Source organism: Choloepus didactylus, chromosome 6, assembly GCF_015220235.1.
Source record: "Choloepus didactylus isolate mChoDid1 chromosome 6, mChoDid1.pri, whole genome shotgun sequence".
Classification (NCBI taxonomy): Eukaryota; Metazoa; Chordata; class Mammalia; order Pilosa; family Megalonychidae; genus Choloepus; species Choloepus didactylus.
The window spans coordinates 23,630,216-23,651,486 of record NC_051312.1 but is presented as its reverse complement, the minus strand read 5'-3'; positions in this window follow the sequence as shown (position 1 = coordinate 23,651,486).

The window sequence follows — 21,271 nt, the reverse complement described above, 5'->3', positions numbered from 1 at the left end:
TATTCTAGTACTATGAATTTCTTTCTGGAGTACTGAATGTCCATCTAGCATCTTTTCCCTTTGTTATGACATAATTTCCTAATCATTTATCTCTTCCTTTGATTATCTTAACATGTCATTACTTTGCCTACAGTTTTGAAAGATATGTCCACTCAATACAAGATTTTGTATTAACATTTTTTCTTTGTCCTTTTTTCCTTTAAGCACTTTAAAGTTGTCTTTCTATTACATTATAACTTCCACAGTTTCTGATAGGAAGTCAGTCATTGTTATCTCCATTGCTTTTATATAATATCATATCATATCACTTTTTGCCTCTGAGTGATTTTAAGATTATGAATTTATGTTTGGCTTTCAGCTTTTTTAATACAATAAGTATAGTTATGGTTTAATTTGTATTTTTCTGCCTTGGTTGCACTAATGTTTAAAAACAAATATGAGAAAACTTCCAATATTTCTTCCAGTAATTTTTCTGCCCTATCCTCTTTCTCCTCCTTTTCTGGGATTCAAATTTTACATAGGTTAGGTTATTTTATTGGTTCTGTTAATGCCATTCAAATATATATTTTCTTATTTACGACAATAATAGCACAAAGCATAGGAAAGGGGTAAATGGAATCATACTTTGTTAGATTCTTATTTTGTATATATATATGCATCTATATACATATGTATACTCAGAGGTACATATATTTACATAGTGTGTATTAATCATTACTTTTGTTATCAAAGATGTATAATTTGATGCATTTTTATTTATGTATATACCTATGAAACTATCACCACAGGATAATGAACATTTTCATTGCCCCAAAAATTTTCCCAGAGGTGACAGCTGATCTCTTTTCTGTCACTATAGATTAATTTTCATTTCCTAGAATTTTAAATAAATGGAATTATGTAGCACCTATTTTATTTTGGTCTGGTTTATTTCACTTAACATAATTATTTTGAGATTCATCCATGTTGCAGTGTTTATCAATAGTTCACTCATTTTATAGCTGAGTAGGTAATCCACTGTATAGATACACAAACAGTTTTTATATTTTTCTCTCTTGATGAACTTTGTTATTGTTTCCAGTTTTCGGTTATTAGAAATGGAGTTGCCTTGCACATTTTCATATAAGCCTTTGTATAAATATATGCTTTCATTTCTTTTGTGGAAATACCTAAGAGTACAATGGCTGGTATATATAGTAGTTGTAGGTTTAACTTTTTAGAAATTATACAATATTTTGAGATAATTGTAATTATGGCCTAAGATATGGTCTATCTTGGTATATGTACTATAAACACATGAAAACAATGTGTATTCTGTTATTATTAGGTGGATTATTCTATAAATGTCAATTAGATCCTGTTGGTGGATAGTGTCATTCAGTTCTATATTCTTGCAGAATTTCTATCTAGTTGATGTATAAATTATTAAGAAAGTGATTTTGGCTTGTCTATTTCTCTTCCAATTCTTTTATTTTTTGCCTTATATATTTTACAGTTTTGTTTTCTGGTGCATACACATTTAGAATTGCTACCTTCTTGGTAGATTGACTCTTTTGTCATTAATTAACATCTTTATCTCCGGTAATTTTATTTGTGCTGACTTTTACTTTATATGATATTACATATGACAGTCACTCCTGCTTTTCTTTTATTAGTATTTAATTTTACATCATTTCCTTCCTTTTATTTTTATCCAGTCTATATCACTATAAGCAAATTTGTTGTAGAGAGTACACAGTTGGGTTGTGTTTGGTAATCTACTCTGCCAATTTCTGCCTTTTAATTTCTTTGTTTAGACCATTCACCATATAATGTGATTATCAATGGCTTAGGGTTTAAATCTTCTATTTTATGTTCTATTTTTTGTTCATTATCTTTGTTTCTCATTTCTTTGCTTTTGTTCTCTGCATCCTGTGGCTTATGTGAACATTTTTTACAATTTTATTTTGATTTATCTATAGTGGTTTTGATTGTGTCTCTATGTATAGGTTTTTTTAGTGGCTGCTGCATATATTACATTATATATACATAAATTATCTATTATACACATCACTGTAATACTGGTAATTTTGCAAATTTGGTGAAGTATAGAGACTTTAACTTATTTTATGTTCCTTTACCCCTCACCCCCATTTTTAATATAATTTTCTTAAATATTTCCTCTGCATGCATTTAGAACCACATCAGGCTGAGTTATAATTTTTGCCTCAACTGTCAAACATAATTTAGAAAATAAGAGAAGGACAGCCTATTGTATTTACCCATATTTTTGCTTATTGCATTCTTTCTTCCTTTTGGATATCCCAAAGTTCCATCTTTCATCATTTCCTTTTTGCTTAGTGAACTTTCTGTAGTGATTCCTTTATGGTAGGTCTTGGTACCCTGAGTTCTCTTGCCCTGGAGGCATTTAAGGGAAAAGTGGAAACCACATTGGAAATGTGTTATAGACAAATTAAATATTTATTTGCTTTATTTATAGATGCTCTTGAAAGGTTGTTATTAGGTAAATATCTTCTTAGCAAACCAGAGTACAGATTCAGAGCTGGGAGAGTTCACATTTAGTAAAGCCAGCAATAAAAGGCTGAGTTCCGAGAACAGGAAAAAAGTAAGCAAGACAAGCACATTAGAGATTAGAGTACATAGCGGGAGTGAGGCTTATATGCTGGAGACGGTGTGACTGGAGAGGCAGAGGATCTTAAGAGAGGAAAGAATCTTGGTCGGTAATTGTCCGAATTAATCTGACACTCCTTCTCTGACACAAAAGATGATACCTTGGCATTCATCTTGTTTGTGAACTAGAAAAAAATAGCAACTCACAATGTTATATATGACTGCATGTTCTTCATATAATCCTATGCTCTCATATTTGATTTAGGTACTAATTTAATCAAAACATTACTGAACTGGACTCTCAAGTCATCCTTTGACTTCTGAGGTAATTTTGAAACTCCATAAGTTTTTAATGGCATTTTTTACTTAGTGTATAAATGAGTGGGTTGAGAAAAGTGTTCCAAGTGTATAAAGTACTGTCACCATCTTCTCCATGGCAAAGTGATTGTGGGACACGTATACATGAACATTCATGGACCAAAGAGTAAGATGACTATGGTAATGTGGGATGTGCAAGTCAAAAGGGCTTTTTTCCCTCCCTTCTGCACTGTGGTTTCACAGAGAATCCAAGATGACAATGTATGAGATCATCAGAATCATAAAACTGCTAGAGCAAATGGCCCACTATTGGACACTAACAGTAGATTGGTAACATAAGTGTCCTTTCAGGCAACTTTCAACAAAGGCTGTAAGTCACAGAAGTAATGATCAATCAAATTAGGTCCACAGAAAGGCAATCTCAAAGCCAGGACAATCTGAGCCATGGAATGTATGAAAGATCCTATCCAAGCAAGAATAATCAAGACGATGTAGATCTGCTGGCTCATGGTGGTTGTATAACGTAAGAGCTTACAGATGACCACATATCAATCAACAGCCATGAGAATGAGGAAAAAAGACCTCCATGCAGCCAAATAAATGCAGTGCAAAGAATTGTATCATGCATTCATTGTAGGATATGAGTTTCTTTGTAGAGAGAGCATTCACAATTAGTTGAGTGGCTATTGAAGTTGAAAAGCAGACATCAGCAAAGGACAAAAATAGTGGGAAGAAGTATATGGGGCTCCCAAGTGTCTAACTGAACTTGATTGTCACAATAAGGAGCAAATTTCCCACCATGGTTCCTGCATAGAAAATTAAGAAGATTAAAAACACCATTTTCTTCCTCATAGAACCCTGTGTCAATCCTAACAGTATGAATTGAGTTGCATTGCTATTTTGCTGCATTATTTCAATCAATTTGGGGAAAGTACAGGTTAGGAATAGTTAATCTGCATGGAGAGAAGAAATAGTTTTATAAAATAAACACATCTGGAACTTGAGTATACGCTTATACATGGAATTTGCCCTTACCAATGGGTAAACAATTACCTATCTGGGTATTGATTTTTTCTTAATGAAATGCAATTCATAATACTTATTCAAACTATTTATCTTATTGCATAGGAGAGTGCAACAGGAAAATAATGAAAAAGAACAGGAATCTTCAGACATATTAAACATTAATTTTGTGATTTGACATGAGCAGATAATTTCCTAATATGAATATCTTTCTTAGTTTTCAGCAAAGATCTAACAACATTAAGGGTAGTATGTTACAAAAATAATGAAATGCTATGCATAAATTACTTCAATGAGCTATCACATTTCTTGAACCTGGGAATCCAGTCATAAAACACTCTTCTAGTAATCTTCTAAATGTTCAATGAATGATTATCTAAGCATTTGAGAGCATCTTTCTTAATAAAACCTACATGCATGCATACACAAGGCAAGACAGACAATAAACCTAAGATTTTAGCTTAGCAAGGAAGTGTTATGTGATAATGAGAGAAAAAATAGTGCAATGAACAACAAGCCAGCAAGCCTGTCACCCTGGACCAGCAAGAATACTTATTTTTGTCTACAACCTTAAATTAGTTTTAGTAGATTTCCTCTACTTTACCTCTCAAATCTTTTTATTTGTGTCCAGTTCTAAATCCAACTGCTCATTTAACTTTGTCCTTTTTAATTATACTATGTTGTCCACAGCAAATTTCTTCCCCTTAATCATTGTTTTTCTGGTTCTCTCAACTTGGTTTCTAAGATATAAGGAGACACTGATAGTATCTATGGTTAAGAAAAAAGAGAGGGGGGACATTTGCCCTAAATCAGAACATTCTTTCAAATTTCAGGTTTACAGATTAAGTACTAGGGATTTAGAAAATGAGGTCTGAAAGCTCAAATTCATAGCTGAAGCTTTTCAATAGTTTTTTGTCATCTGTATTTTTTAGTGTCTCACATACTGTCTTTGAGGAAGAAAAGACAGAAACAATAAGTGAACTAATGTGTATTTATATTAGTTCCAAGGCCCAAATGTTGGTATCTAATACCATTGTCAAATTTATATCTAACAATATGCCAGACACTGGGCAAATTGTTTTATGCAAATTACCACATTTATGCCTCTAAATAATAGCATAGTCAAAAGCAAAAGAAGTGTCAAACTGGTAAAATTTATTTACATCACATTTGATAGACAAAAGTATATTTTCTTTAAATATAAATAGATTTCACAATTCAGTTTTTTTTTAATTTTGAAATAAATTCAAAGTTACATGAACAGTTGCAAAAGTAATACTAGCCCCATACACAGAATTCCATCATACCCTGACCCCAGCTCCCCTGGTAGCTCAATCCACCAATTTTAACTTGCTGTCACATCACTATTTCTTTCCCTCCCTCCCTCCCTATCATCCATCATCTATTGCTCTGTCATCTGAACACATGAGAGTTAGCTGCACACATCCTTGAGCATTCACTGTAATTTACGTATACACTTCCTATGAGCAAGAACATTCTTTCATGCAATCCCATTAAGTGTAGCTAAGAAGTACAATAGATTCAACAATGATAAAAAGCTTACATTCTATATTTCCGTTTCCTTATGTCTCAACTGTGTCCCTTTGAGCCTCCTGTCCTCTATTCTCCTGTTCCATCTAAGTTCATCTTTAGTATTCAATTGTCATCTAGTTAGACAGACTTTTTTTTTTTTTTCAGTTGTGGAAACATATATACAGCCTAAATCTTTCATTCTACTCCCTCCCTAGCCTTTCATTAGTGGGATTAATCACGTTTAGAATGTTGTAATGCTCTTTCCCACCATCCATTACTAGAAATTTCTGTTCACCTCAAACAGCAACCCTACACTCATTTCTTAACTCCCCATTGCCCCTTCCCCCATTTCTCTTAACCCAAACTCTGCTTTTCATCTCTATGGTTACATTCTCTGATAATTTCTTTGTGTTTATTGTGGGGCTTAAAATTAACCTCTTAAATCCGTATCAATCTTGTTTTTCTTTGATACCACCTTCACTTCAATAGGACACATAAACTATGTTCCTATACTCCTTCATTCCCCCACCTTTATATAGTTGTCTAAAATTACATATTTTACATTGAGTTCAAAACCACTGATTTGCCCTTAGAGTTTGTGTATTTTATATCATATAGGAAGTGACTAGTGGAATTACAGTTCAAAAATTATTGACTTCTATTTGTATTCCATTGTGGTTGGAGAATGTTCTTTGAGTATATTCAATGTTTTCTTTTTTTTTAATTTCTTGAGGCTTGTTTTATGTCCCAGCTTGTGGTCCCTTCTCGAGAAAGATCTGTGAGTACTAGAGAAAAGTGAGTGTCTTGGTGATTTTGGATGTAAGGTACTATATATGTCTGTTAAAATTCTCTGTATCTCTTTCTCCTTTCCCTGTCTCTCTTCCAGCAGGGCTCCCCTCAGAATCTGAAGTAGGGCAGGTCTTTCATTGGCAAAGTCTCTCAGCATTTGTTTGTCTGTGAAAAATTTAAGCTCTCCCTCAAATTTAAAGGAGAGTTTTACTGGATAAAGTATTCTTGGTTGGAAATTTTTCTCTCTCAGAGTTTTAAATATGGCATGCTACTGCCTTCTCGCCTCCATGGTTGCTGCTGAGTAGTCACTACTTAATCTTATGTTGTTTCCTTTGTATGTGCTGAATTTTTTTCTTGCTGCTTTCAGAACTTGCTCCTTCTCTTCAGTATTTGACAGTCTGATCAGAATATGTCTTGGAGTGGGTTTATTTGGATTTATTCTATTTGGAGTTCACTGGGCATTTATGCTTTGTGTATTTATATTGTGTAGAAGGTTTGGGAAGTTTTCCCCAACAATTTCTTTGAATACTCTTTCTAGACCTTTACCCTTCTCTTTCCCTTCTGGGACACCAATGAGTCTTAAGTTGGGACATTTTATTTTATCTATCGTATCCCTGAGACCCATTTCAATTTTTTTGATTTTTTTTCTCCATTCTTTCTTTTGTTCTTTCATTTTCTGTTCTGTGGGCATCTAGGACACTGAGATGTTGTTCGGCTTCTTCTAGTCTTCTATTGTGAATAGCCAGAGTCTTTTTAATTTGGCCAACAGTTTCTTTTATTTCCATAAGATCTTCTATTTTTTATTTACTCTTGCTATGTGTTCTTTATGCTCTTCTAGGGTCTTGTTTATGTAGCTTATATCCTGGGCCATGGTCTTCTTGATGTCCTTTAAATCCTTTGCGATGTTTTTGTTCCTCAATTGTAGATCTTTGATTAATTTTGTGAGGTATAGTGTAACTTCTGATATTTTGGTTTGTGTGTTTGGAGTTGGATTTTCCATATCTTCTGGTTTTATCATATGCATTAAGATTTTCTGTTGTTTTTGGCCTCTTGGCATTTGTTTTGCTTGATAGGGCTCCTTCAAGATGTAAAGAAAAAGGGATATTGATCTAATTTTTCAGGAACACAGTTTGGTGATATACACTTTCTCTAACTAACCAGCAGATGGCGTCTGTGAGTCACCTATATCCCTCAAGTCAGTTCTCAACCTTTTTTCTGCTTTGTGTGGGGAAATGATTCTTGTGGGTTCAGCTGGAGAACTCAGTTTGGATGTGTTGCTGGAGCTGTCCACCCTGACTGTGGGGTGTGTGTATGGGTAGCCAGGGAGGAAGGGCAGTTCCAATGTTCAAATCCCCCAGGATCCTGGAGATTCAAGGCAGCCACAAAAGTCTAAGCCTTCATTTCATTTCAGCCCCAGCCTCTCTCTCTCACTGATCCATAAACCACCAGACTTGGCATAGCGTCCCTGAGTTCTCTGAGTGGATCCCCCCTCCCAGCCACACTCCTCCAGTAGCTCAGCCAAGGGAAGGCTGTGCTATGTCATCAGTGTGCGCCATCCCACAAGGGAAGCCCCAGGCCGCCGGGCCGTGCAGTGGTGCACTCCCAGCCTGAAGCAAAAATGGCCAAGCGGGGCATCTCAACCCCCTCCTCCTTGCACCATTCCTCCTTCCCAGCTCCGGGACAACTGGCGGGGCTTTGGGCTGTGGGCACGGCCCCGGGCAGGAGTTTATCCAGCCCTCTGGGGGCTAGCTGCTAGCCGCAGGGTTTCTTTCTGCTTCTGGCTCTCCCCTCCATTCCCCTGAACCCAATGGTATCTGCTGTGGGTTATCTTCCTGGCCAGACAGCAAGGGGCTAGCCCAGCCCCCTCTTGCTGTGTTTTACTGCGTGGTTCCCACAATTGCTGCTGGAGCCACTCCTTTTTCTTTTTTTTTTAAACAGCCAGCTGGTCTCCATACACTGAACTCTGGCTTCCCCAGCCCGCCACATGGCTGTGGGTCTTCCAGCCAGCTTACTCACTCATTTCAGAATGCCGACTCCCAGTTTCACCAAGCATACAGCCCCTCTGGAGCTAGGAGACCTCATCCAGTTGGTGCATTGCTGTAACTGGTATTCTAGGTCATTTTCTGGTTTTTAGCTAGTGTTTTTCATGGAGATGTTTTTTCGCCCTGTCTCAGCTAGCTGCCATCTTAGTTCTCCCATGAATCAGTTTTAAAAAATGGCAACAAAAGTAATGGGCAAAAGAACCAATTTTACAAGAGACTTATCTTTATCAAAAGAATTATACATATGAAAAGATACTAAAATTCATTCATAGTTAAATGCATTAAAATAAAGATCCCAAAGAGATATACTTTTCATCTATTATATTGCAAAATTGTCTTTTGTTGAATGTTTGTTAACATGTAGTGCTCGCAAAGGTGTGGGAAACCATCAGTCTCATATATTTTTGGTAGGAGTTTAACTGGAGGCAGACTCTAGGGGATGATTTGCAAGATGAGTAATATTGCAATTGCACATAGACATCAACCCAGTGATTCCCTTTCTTCTAAATACTCTCATGTTCCATGGCAATCATTGCGACCCTTTTTTCCATGATACTGAAAGATGGGAAAGAACTTAAATATCCATCAGAAAGGGACTGAATAAATCAGAGATACTTTTATGCAAACACTGATAAAAACAAAGCAGATACATAAATAATGGTCACTAAAATATATTGCAGATTACAAAAAATCAAAAGGTAGAACTATATGCTTAGAATGGTAAATTTTCATTAAAAGTAGAATAACATATTATACACACAGTATTTTATAAATGGATTGTGTTTAGAAGAGTACTGAAGAGAAGCAGAATAGCTGTAGTCTCTGGGAAGGGAAACTACTTTTTAGGAATCAGAAATAGGAGGGAAACAGACATTTCAAGATGTGCCTTTTGGTAATATTTGAAAATATGTCATAATTGTATGCCATGTTGAAAAATAAAGATTTTTAGAATCCTACCTTAGTAATTGATGTGATTAAATATTTATATTGACATAACACTGAAACCTCAAAACTCTCTTCTGACATAGGCAGGATGAGCAGCAATGTTCTTAGGGCCAGATTAATATCCAGGAGCTTGAGTAAGATGGTGAATCAGATATACAGTTCTGGAACTTAGTGCTCTTTACATTATATACCACCACACTGCCGTTAACTATAGGCTTACTGACATTCTTGAAAATTTTCCAACTGTATTTTTGGAGAAAATTCTTGAGCATAAAGAAATAAAAAAAATTTTATAGTTTCTACCAATTAAGTTTTTAGACAGAGAGTTAGATGTATAAGATAGATAGACAGGTAAGATAGATAGGTAGATATAGATAGATAAAGAAATAGACATATACACATATATAATTCACATAATTGATATATAGTACAATGACATGCCATAGGAATGACATGCGTTAGGATGAAGCAATATAGGGTATGGATTTCTTTATATTTGCTCACTGTTAAATTTCAGCATCTGAAATAAAAGTATCTGCTTAATTAAAATATGTTGAATTAATGAAAGGATTAAAGAGGATCTACCATAGGTTCAATTCTATAGTGTCCCACACTATTTTATACTTACTTTCCATTGAGAAGATGGGAAACTGGCAGCCCAGTATATCCATGAAAAATCATTACTTCCATGAAGAATTTCCTGGAAGGCACAGCCAGATAACTGACAGTTTGCTTGTCCTCTCACTAACAACTACCAATAGCTCTTACATTGTAGTGCCCATTCCCATCAAGAACTGATGTGCACATCTTTTATTTCCAGCTTGTCACTTTAGATAGCAAATCACTCCTAGAAAAGTCCCTACACTTCCTATCCTTCCACAGTGCTTTGTATGTATTAGATACTTAACAAGGAATTGAATAGACTGACTTTCTTCAAGTATTAAGAAATTCAAATAAGTTATTCCCCAGTAAAAGCCTTACCAGCTTTGATGAATGTTAGGATATGCAGGTTCCCTCTTTCTTTTTCCACAAGGTAATTAGAAAGCCACTGACTCAGAGAAGAAAAAGTGCTTCTAAAATGCCATCTGATTATTCAGTAAGAAAGTGTGTCTTTGATACCACCAAGAGGCATAGATTTCTCACCTGCCTACTAGAATGCAAGCTAAAATATTCCAAGTTTCATCCCACACTATCTGTAATCCATCATCATGCAAGATTTTTACTGTGGAATGTGCCTTTTTGGCTGTTCCTGGAGGAGTATTTAACATGAATGATGCAAAATGCCAGAATCTGGGGAAGGTAATGCACTCAAGTGCCCCTTCCCTCCCAATTAAGAAATATCACCCAGATGTGAAAAAGAGCTTAATCTTCAATATGTCTTTTTAGATTATGGGTAATAGGTGGCTAATTTTTACAATTAAAGGTGTTAATTGGGATCTAACTAACCTTCCTTGAGTAGACTAAAAATACATGGCCATCCAAGGCCCAAATGTTGATATCTAATACCATTGTCCAATAAAAGGAAACAGGACTTCTGGGAGATTTGCTTAATCCTAGGGCTATGGCAAGGAATGTACAAGATTAACTGGAACATATTTCAGTGCCAGAAAGTAAGGAAGAAAAAAAAAATAGCTGAAAAAAAAATACAAAAAAGCAAAACAACACAAACATATGCAACACACATACAATGATGAGGATATATCACATGGACATGGGAACCAACTGGAACTCTTACTGGCCAGATCTGGAAAACTGTGAGCAACAAAATGAATAGCACAGTATTAGGATAAAACCCAAACTATAAAATACATACCCATGAGTTCTTACTGACATAAATAAGTGGTGAGTTTAGTCCATTTACTTTTTTAATGAAATTTTATTGAGATATATTCACACACCAAATAATCCATCCAAAGTATACAATAATGTTCACAGTATCATCATATAGCTATGCATTCATCACTTCAATCAATTTTAGAACATTTTCATTACTCCAAGAAAAAAAATAAAAAAGGGCACCCAAAACATCCCATATCCCCTAATATCCCCCCATTATTTATTTATTTTTCCCTTTATTTTATTATTCATCTGCCCATACACTGGATAAAGGGAGTGTCAGTCACAAGGTTTTCATAATCACATAGTCAAATTATAAAATCTATATAGTTACATTGCCATCACCAAGAATCCAGTCTACTGGTTTACAGATTGACAGTTTTAGGTATTTTCTTCTTCCTATTCTAATACACTAGAAACTAAAAAGGAATATCTATACAATGCATAAGAATAACCTCCAGAATGATCTCTTGGCTATATTTGAAATCTCTTAGTCACTGAAACTTTATTTTGTTTCATTTCTTTTCCCCCTTTTGGTCAAGAAGGCTTTCTCAATCACATGATGCCAGGGCCAGGCTCATCCCTGGAAGTCATGTCCCACATTGCCAGGGAGAATTAGTCATGCCCTTCTTAGGGAGGAGAGTAGTGTGTTTGCCTGCAGAGTTGGCTTGGAGAGAGAGGCCATATACAAGTAATAAAAGAGGTTTTCTGGGAGTCATTCTTAGGCATAATTATATGTAGGCTTAGTTTCTCTTTTGCAGGAATAAGTTTCGTAGGAGCAGGCCCTGAGATGAAGGGCTTGACTTATTAAATTGGGAGTCCCTAATGCTTCTGAGAATATCAGGAATTCCAGAGGTCAGGAAGTTAATATTTCCACATTTTCCCCAGTCCCTCAAGAGGACTTTGCAAATACTTTTTTTTTTCTTGCCCCAAATACTCTAGGATGTTTCAGGGTGTTACATTAACCTGTACATAATAACAAGCTCTCATTCCCTTTTCTAGTTTCCATGTAGTTTTCTTTGTTTAAATAAACTGACCATACAGGTTAAATTAGATAGTGTGCTACAGAGAATTTAAAATTTGTACCAAATAAACCAAATAAACATCTCCTCCTTTGTTCTCACACAGAAGCTGAAATTTTAAACTATAGTCAATATCATCCATTACACTGAGTTTTGATTTACCTTAGTCCTAACCAAGTCTGCTTCATTCATATCACGAATTGAAATTTGATCTCTTTTTTAGCTTCTTTAATGGTTTCTCTATGGAGTAATGCTGACTTTCAGACCTGCAGAAGTCTAACTGTGAGTCTCAGGTGTCATACAGATACCCAAACTTCCAGGGAATTGCCAGGTAATACACAAAGAACTCAGCATCTCAGAATTTAGAAATAACAATTAAAACTCAAGAATAGATGTCACTGCTGTAAGAGTGTATAATCCATGAACCTTTAAAATAGGTCCTCTTGAACATTTTGCACTCCTTAATCATTGATTGCCCAATCTCTGCCCATGCTCTATCCTCTGACAGCTTGTGATCTCAGATTCAATTCTCAGTGTTTGTCCATTATAGATAGTTTATAATAGTGAGGCCTTATAATATACATCCTTTCACTTCTGGACATTTTCACTCAATGTAATGTCCTCAAGGTTCATTCACCTAGTTGCATGCCTCACAAATTCATCTTGCAGTGGCTCAGTATTCCATTGTTCATATACATCACAATTTGTCCTTCTTTTCATACTTTTAAGCCACCTCCATCCATTGCAAATCATGAATAATGTTGCCATAAACACTGGTGTGTAAATGTCTATTCATGACCCTGTTTTGTTTCAATTTGTCCAAGTATATACCAAATAATGGGGTTGCAGGATCATATGGCAACCCTGCAATTAGCCTCCTGTGGAGCCACCACACTGCACTCCAGAGGGGCTGCACCTTTCTACCTTCCTACCAACAATGAATAGATATATATCTCTCTCCACATTTTCTATTTTTTTAAAAACAGTTTTATTCACACATCCTACAATCCATCCAAGGTGAACCATCAATGATTCCTGGTATAAGAACATAGTTATCTATGCACCACCATAATCTATATGAGAACATTTTCATTACTTCTGCAAAGAAAGAACAAGAAGTAAAAAAAAATATATATATAAATAAGGAATAAAAAAATAAAAGGGAGAAACAAGAAGAATCCCATACCCTCCCTTATAACACCCTCTTACTGACATTTAGCTTTGGTATATCATTTTTGTTATAACTGATGGAAGAATATTACAATGTTACTCTTAAATACAGATGTTTATTTGCATTGATTGTACTTTCTCCATAGACCATCCCAAATTCAACACCTTTCAATGGTGACATTCATTTGCTCTCCCTCATGTAAAAACTTTCTTGTATTTGTACATTTAATCACCATGATTGATCCCTTTAGGTTTGTTACATTATATAGTCCCAGTTTTTATCTTCTATCTTTCCTTCTGGTGTCATACATACACTTCACCTTCCACTTTCAACCATATTCTCACTTGACATTTTTAATTATACTTACAATATCATGCTACCATCAGATAGTTTTATGCTATCCATATTTGGATCTTTACAATCAATTCTATTAAGCATTCTCTTCTCCTTCAACACCAAATGCCCAATCTCTACTCTCTTTCTACCTCCTGAAAACCTGTCTTCTTAACTTGAACTTTCAGAGTTTTCTCATTATAGTTAATTAATATTATTGAGACCATACATTATTTGCCCTTTGCCTTCTGGCTAATTTCACTCAACATAATGTCCACAAGGTTCATCCAGGTTGTTGCATGCATCATGACTTTATTCCATCTTATAGCTGCATATTATTCCATCATATGTATATACCACAGTTTGTTTATCCACTTATCTGTTGATGGACACTTGGACTATTTCCATCTCTTGACAATTGTGAATAATGTTGCTATAAACTTTGGTGTGCAAATGTCCTTTGTGCCTCTGCCTTCAATTTCTCTGACTATATACCTAGTAATGGAATTGTTGGATCATATGGCAATTCTATACTTAGCTTCCTAAGAAACTGCCAAGAGCAGTTGCACCATTCTACATTCCCACCAATAGTGAGTAAATGTGCCTCTTTGTCCACATCCTCTCCAGCACTTGTCATATTCATTTTTTTTTATAATGGTCATTCTAGTAGGTATGAGATTGTATGTCACTCTGCTTTTCATTAGCATTTCCTTAATAACCTATGAAGTTGACCATCTTTTCATGTTTTTGAGCCATTTATGTTTCCTCTTTGGAAAAGTGTCTTTCCATGTCTTTTGCCCATTTGTTGTTGAATTGCAGGAGCTCTTTATATTCTGGATATTAAACCCCTATTTGATATGTTGTTTCCAAACATTGTCTCCCATTGTGTAGGCTGCTGTTTTACTTTCCTGACAAAGTTCTTTGATACACAGAATCAGTCAGTTTTGAGGAAGTACCATTCATCTAGTTCTTCTGTCATTGCTCATGCTTTGTGTGTAAAGTCTAGGAAACCACTTCCCATCACAAGATATTTAACATATTTCCCTACATTTTTTTCTGAAAGTTTTATGATCTTAGCTCTAATGTTTAGGTATTTAGTCCATTTTGAATTAATTTATGTATTAGGTGTGAGATAGGGGTGCTCTTTCATTCTTTCAGATATGGATATCCAGTTCTCCAAACACCATTTATTGAAGAGGCTGCTCTCTCCCATTAAGTACTCTTGAACTCCATATCAAAGATTAATTGTCTATAGATAAGGGGGTCTATTTCTGACCAATCAGTTCAATTCCATTGGTCAGTGGTCCTATCTATGCCAGTACTATGCTGTTTTCACCACTGTAGCTTTGTAATATCCTTTAAAGTCAAGTAGTGTGAGACCTCCCACTTCATTTTTCTTTCTCAAGCTATTTTTAGTTATTCAGGGCCTCTGCCCTTCCAAATAAATTTGGTTATTGGTTTTTCTTTTTATGAAAACTAACTGGTTGGAATTTTACTTGGTATTGCATTGAATAATTGATTTCAGATTTTCAGATGTCCCTTCTCTTCTAATATATACATTCAATTTCATAAATTCCTTTCCATACAGTGTTTTGCTGCATCCTGCACATTTTTATATGCTGTATTTTCATTTCCATTTATTCCAAAATATTTTAAAATTTTCTTGAGTCTTCTTATTTGATCCATGGGTTATTTAGTAGTGCAGTTAATGTTCAAATATTTTGGTATTTTCCAGTTTTCTTTCTGTTATTATTTCCAGTTTGATTCCATTATGGTTTGTGTGGTTTCTATTTTTTTTTTTTTTTTTTTTTAATTTGTTGAAGTTTGTTCTATGGTCCAAGGTATGGTCTATTTTGGTGGTTGTTCCATGTAAGCTATAAAAGAATATGTATTAATACAGGAGCTAAGATGGTGGCATAGAGAGAAGTGGAAGGCTGTTAGTACCCCCTGGAACAATTCATAATTGACCAAAAATCTAGTAAATAATCTGGAATAACTGCAGGGAGACAAACATGACTGTCCACTCATCATCCACCAACCTGAATTGGGAGGAATGCCCAAGATCACAGCATAAAATCTGTAAGTAAAAACTGTGGACCCATGCTGAGAGCTGAGGGCCCCTCCTTCACAGAAGCCTCACAGTGCTGAAGAGCAGCAGTCTTCAAACAAGCTAGTGTACCTCAGCTCAGCTTCAACTGGGGTTTTAATGTTAACTGCTCAATACAGACAGCAAAACCCCAACAAGCATACAGAGGCTTTTGGTGACAAGTGAACTTGGGAGAGTCAGGGGACATATCTGGCTCAGGATGGGGATCCCAGAGGATCAGGTGCTATCTCTGACTGATGGGTGAATCTGGGAGCTTTCTTTCCCTTTCTCTGTGGAGAAAGCTTGAGCTGTTTTCTGCCCACAGCACTTTGCAGTAAAGAAAGCCTCAGCCTTTTTAAAATCACAGCACTTTGACCAGCAGAGTAAGAGAAACAAAGAACTTACTGATATGTAGATGAACTCTCTGGAGGGGACATAGCTTCCCAAGAGGAAAGGGAGGGGCCCAGCCCTACTGCCTGCCTTACTGGAATCAGACCCCAAAGCCTGCAGGAGGAGAGCCACAGGCCACACCTCCTTACACCAGCCGGTGATGGGCTGACAGGTTCACCTGCTGGGCAGAAAAGCACAATATGTGTCAATCCCCTAAAAAAAACCATCAGGGAAACCAGATACTGAATATTTCCTCCTTCTGTGACCTGAGCCTGTTCTTGTCTGGAAAAACCTGATTGGGGTGGCCTAGGAGGTCAGATGCCTAGACAACAGAAAACTACAACCTACACTAAGAAAAATGAAGTTATGGCCCAGTCAAAGGAACAAACATACACTTCAACTGAGATACAGGAATTTAAACAACTAATGTTAAAATCAATTCAAAAGTTTAGAGAAGATTTGGCAAAAGAGTTAAAGGCTATAAACAAAATACTGGGCATACATAGGGCAGAAATTGAAAGTTCATAAAAACAACTAGCAGAATCTATGGAAGTGAAAGCCACAACACAAGAGATGAAAGACACAGTGGAAACATACAACAGCAGATCTCAAGAGGCAGAAGAAAACACTCAGGAACCGGAGAACAAAACACCTGAAAGCCTACATGCAAAGGAGCAGATGGAGAAAAGAATGAAAAAATATGAGAAACATCTCCTGGAAATTAAGGATGAAACAATGTACAAGAATGTATGTATCATTTGTGTCCCAGAAGGAGAAGAGAAGGGTAAAGGGGCAGAAGCAATAATAGAGGTAATAATCAATGAAAATTTCCCATCTCTTAGGAAAGACATAAAATTATGGATCCAAGAAGCACAGGATACTCCAGACAGAATAGATCTAAATAGGTCTACACCAAGACAGTTAAGTCAGGTTATCAAATGTCAAAGATGAAGAGAGAATTCTGAAAGCAGCAAGAGAAAAGTAATCCATCACATACAAAGGAAGCTTAATAAGACTATGTTCAGATCTCTCAGCAGAAACCATGGAGGCAAGAAGGAAGTGGTGTGATATATTTAAGATACTGAAAGAGAAAAAAACACCAACCAAGAATCCTGTATCCAGCAAAGCTGTCCTTCAAATATGAGGGAGAGCTCAAAATATTTTCTGACGAACAGACAATGAGAGACTTTTTGAACAAGACACCCACCCTACAGGAAATACTAAAGGGAGCACTACAAAATGATAGGAGAAGACAGGAGTGTGTGGTTTGGAACACAATTTTGGGAGATGGTAGCACAGCAATGTAAATACACTGAACAAAGATAACTATGAATATAGTTGAGAGAGGAAGGTTGGGAGCACGTGAGACACCAGAAGAAAGGAGGAAAGATCAAGAATGGAACTATGTAACTCAGTGAAATCTAGAGTGTTCAACAATTGTGATTAAATGCACAAATATGTTCTTTTATGAGGGAGAATAAGCAAATGTCAACCTTTCAAGGTGTTAAAAATGGGGAGGCACTGGGGGAAGGATGCAATCAACATAAACTAGAGACTGTAACTAACAGAATCATTGTATTATGCTTCCTTTAATATAACAAAGGTGATATACCAAGGTAAATGCAGATAAGAGGAGGGGATAGGGGAGGCATGTTAGACACTTGACATTGGTGGTGTTGTCTAACTCTTTGCTTTGATTTAAGGTTATTTTTCCTTTTGCTGCTTCATTTTTTTCCTCTTTCTTGTTTCTTTTCTTTTGCCCCTCTACCTTCTATGACTCTCCCTCCTGCCTTATGGAAGAAATGTGGATGCCCTTATATAGAAAGTGGTGAAGGTGGGGAACACATAAATATGTGACCACACAGAGAACCATTGATTGTTTACTTAGGATGGAATGTATGGCATGTGAACAAAACCATCTTAAAAAAAAAATGGGTTGATGACAAAACCTCAAGGGCAATATACTGAGTGAAATAAGCCAGACACACAAGGACAAATATTGCAGGGTCTCACTGATAGGAACTAATTATAATATGTAAACTCATAGACATGAAATATAAGCTACCAAGATATAGGAAAAGGCTAAAGAATGGGGTACGGTTGCTTAGTATGAGCAGAATGTTCAACTAGGATGAACTTCAATGTTTGGAAATGAACAGAGGTGTCAGTAGCAAGATGTGAGAATAACTAACAGTGCTGAATGGTGCATGAATGAGGTGGAAAGGGGAAGCTCAGAGTCATATATGTCACCAGAAGGAAAGTTGGAGGTCAAAAGATGGGAATGTATAAAACTGAATCCTGTGGTAGGCAATGGCCATGATTAACTGTACAAATAGTAGAAAACTCTTCCATGAACCAGAACAAATATATGACAATACAATTGGAAGTTAATAATAGAGGGGCATATTGCAAACTATATACTACAGTTAGTAGTATTTCAACATTCTTTCATAAAAGTAACAAATGTACTATACCAATACTACGAGTCAACAATTGAGAGGGTTGGTTAGGGATATGAGAGGATTTGAGTTTCCTTTTCTTTTCTTTTTTTTTTTTTTTCTTTTTTCATCTTTCACTTTATTTCTTTTTTTTTTCCTTTTTAATTTTTATTGGGATTATTCAGATACCATACAATTATCCAATGATCCAAAGTGTACAACAATTTTAATTGTTGGCAGTGAATTTCACTGAGCCCTATTTTGGTGCTTGTGTATCTTCTTATTTCCATCAAGGAAAAAATATGTTTGAATATCAAATAAAGAGGAATTTACTACCTTTCAAACAAACTGCCATCCTAATATCAAAAAAGTTTCATCTGTGTCATCTAAGATAAGTTTATAACATTGTACATTCAGATACCAGTAGGAGAAAGTTTGAAAGTAGGGTGGAATATTTAACTTGAAGAGCATCTATTCTATGGGTTAGAACACACACAAAAGTGTAAGCATTTTACCTAAGAAAGCAATTAATCTTTTCACTGTATTTTATAATGAAAAAAATCAGTCTAATGATTACTGTGAAGTAAATAGACAGTCTATCATCAGAATAACATTTTTCCATTAATTATCAAAATTGAAGTGAACCTTGTCACCCTCTTGAAATCTGTTGTGTTCTTGCTATTTATTTCTTCATTGGTCTTGGTTTATATGTGTGCATGACAATTTCAGTAGTTGCTAAACTCCTTGCTCAAAGAAGAAAGAAAGTAAAAGGAAAATAACCAATGTGGCATGAACTATATATGATGTGGGTATTTCATATTACCTCTTCTACTTCTGATTATGTTTCTGAATTATGTAGCAAATTCTTAATTTTATTAATGAGGAAAATGAGGTTTAAAGATATTGCACAATAACCTCAACATTCACAACTGGTCAGTTTATTTTATCCTCCTCACCGTTTCTACCTCTGTCTTTGTTACCACTATTTACACCACTTACGTAGTGTTTTGCTAATATTTCCTTCCTCCATCATTTATGACTGCCATGCTTTCATAGGCATCCCTTACTATCTCTATGGTCAAAATTTATTATTTCTTTTAATGTCAATAATTCTTCTCAGGTGAATCTACTCAAGTTTCCCTTTACCCTATCTAACTGAAGGGATCATAATAGCACCCTCCCTCAGAATGCTAGATGGAGTTTTAGCGATGTTATTGGTTAAACACCTAACATGATCTAGAGAACAACTTAGAATCTTAACCTATGGAATGTGTGTTTAAGTTAAAATGAGGAACAGTTATTTCAAAATGGTTTAGAATCAGAGAATTCTGGACCACATATTTATTTTAACTACAAGATATAGCTTTACAGAAATATTCAGGAAGACAGACTCGGTGATCCAGTAACTTGTCAAATTCTGTAATCTTTTTTACTATGTTGAGGATTCATGACAGTTTCTCCCATTACTGTACCCCATGACACCCTTCCCCCATACTTTTCTGCTCTCACAAAAGAGATGCAGCACCAAACTAAGTGAGAACTGGGATATCTGGCTTCTAATATCTATAGAGTATAAGTTACTGATTCTGAAAAATACTGAGATCTTCTGATCTGATTAAATTTTATTGGGAATCATGGACTTGGTATTATTAGGAGATATCATCCTTAACTATTTCACCAACCATCTTGTAAACTAATTATAGTAAAATAAATTTATTTAAGGTAAATAAATGTGTGTCACAAATTCATATTATACTACCTCATAAACAACCATTATTAGTCATAAAAGGAAAAGGATAGGCCAATGAACCATCCTTTAATTATTCAATATTTTTTAGTTACCTTTTACTGCTAAACACTCTGTACCTGATACTTATTTTCTCCTTGTTAAAAAGTTGGATGGTAAGCCTTATAGCCCTAGAGAAGGCCTAAGAGGAATACAATGAAACTTTCTCACTGATAAAGTTATAGTTAAATAATTTAAAAAGCTTACAAGGGTGGGCAAGGTGGTGGAATGGTGAGGTGTATGTTTCAGTTACTCCTCCAGGGTAGTAGGTAGAAAGCCAGGAACTGCATGGACTGGACAACGCAGAGCAATCTGACTTTGGGCACACTTCATACAACACTCATGAAAATGTGGAACTGCTGAGATCAGTGAAATCTGTAAGTTTTTGCAGCCAGGGGACCTGTGCCCCTCCCTGCCAGGCTCAGTCCCATGGGGGGAGGGGCTGTCAGTGCTGGGAAGGAGAAGGGAGAACTGCAATAGCAGCTCTTATTGGAAACTCAGTCTACTGATCCAAACTCCAACCATAGATAGACTGAGACCAGACACCAGAGAATCTGAGAGCGGCCAGTCCAGCAGAGAGGAGATAGGCATAGCAAAAAAAAACAGCAAGAAAAACTAAAAAATAAAAGCAGAGGCTTTTTGGAGTTCTGGTGAACATAGAAAGGGGAAGAGCAGAGCTCAGGCCCTGAGGCTCATTTACAAATCCTGAAGAAAAACTTATCTCTCTGCCCCCTGGATCTTTCCTTAATAGCCCTAATTGCTTTGTCTCTTAGCATTTCAATAACCCATTAGATCTGCCAGGAGGGCCTTTTTTTTTTTTTTTATCTTTTTTTCTTTTTCTAAAATATTTACTCTAAGAAGCTCAATTCCAAAAGCCTCAAAGACTTATAATTTGGGCAGGTCAAGACAAGAGCAGAACTAAGAGAGCTCTGAGACAAAAGGCAATAAT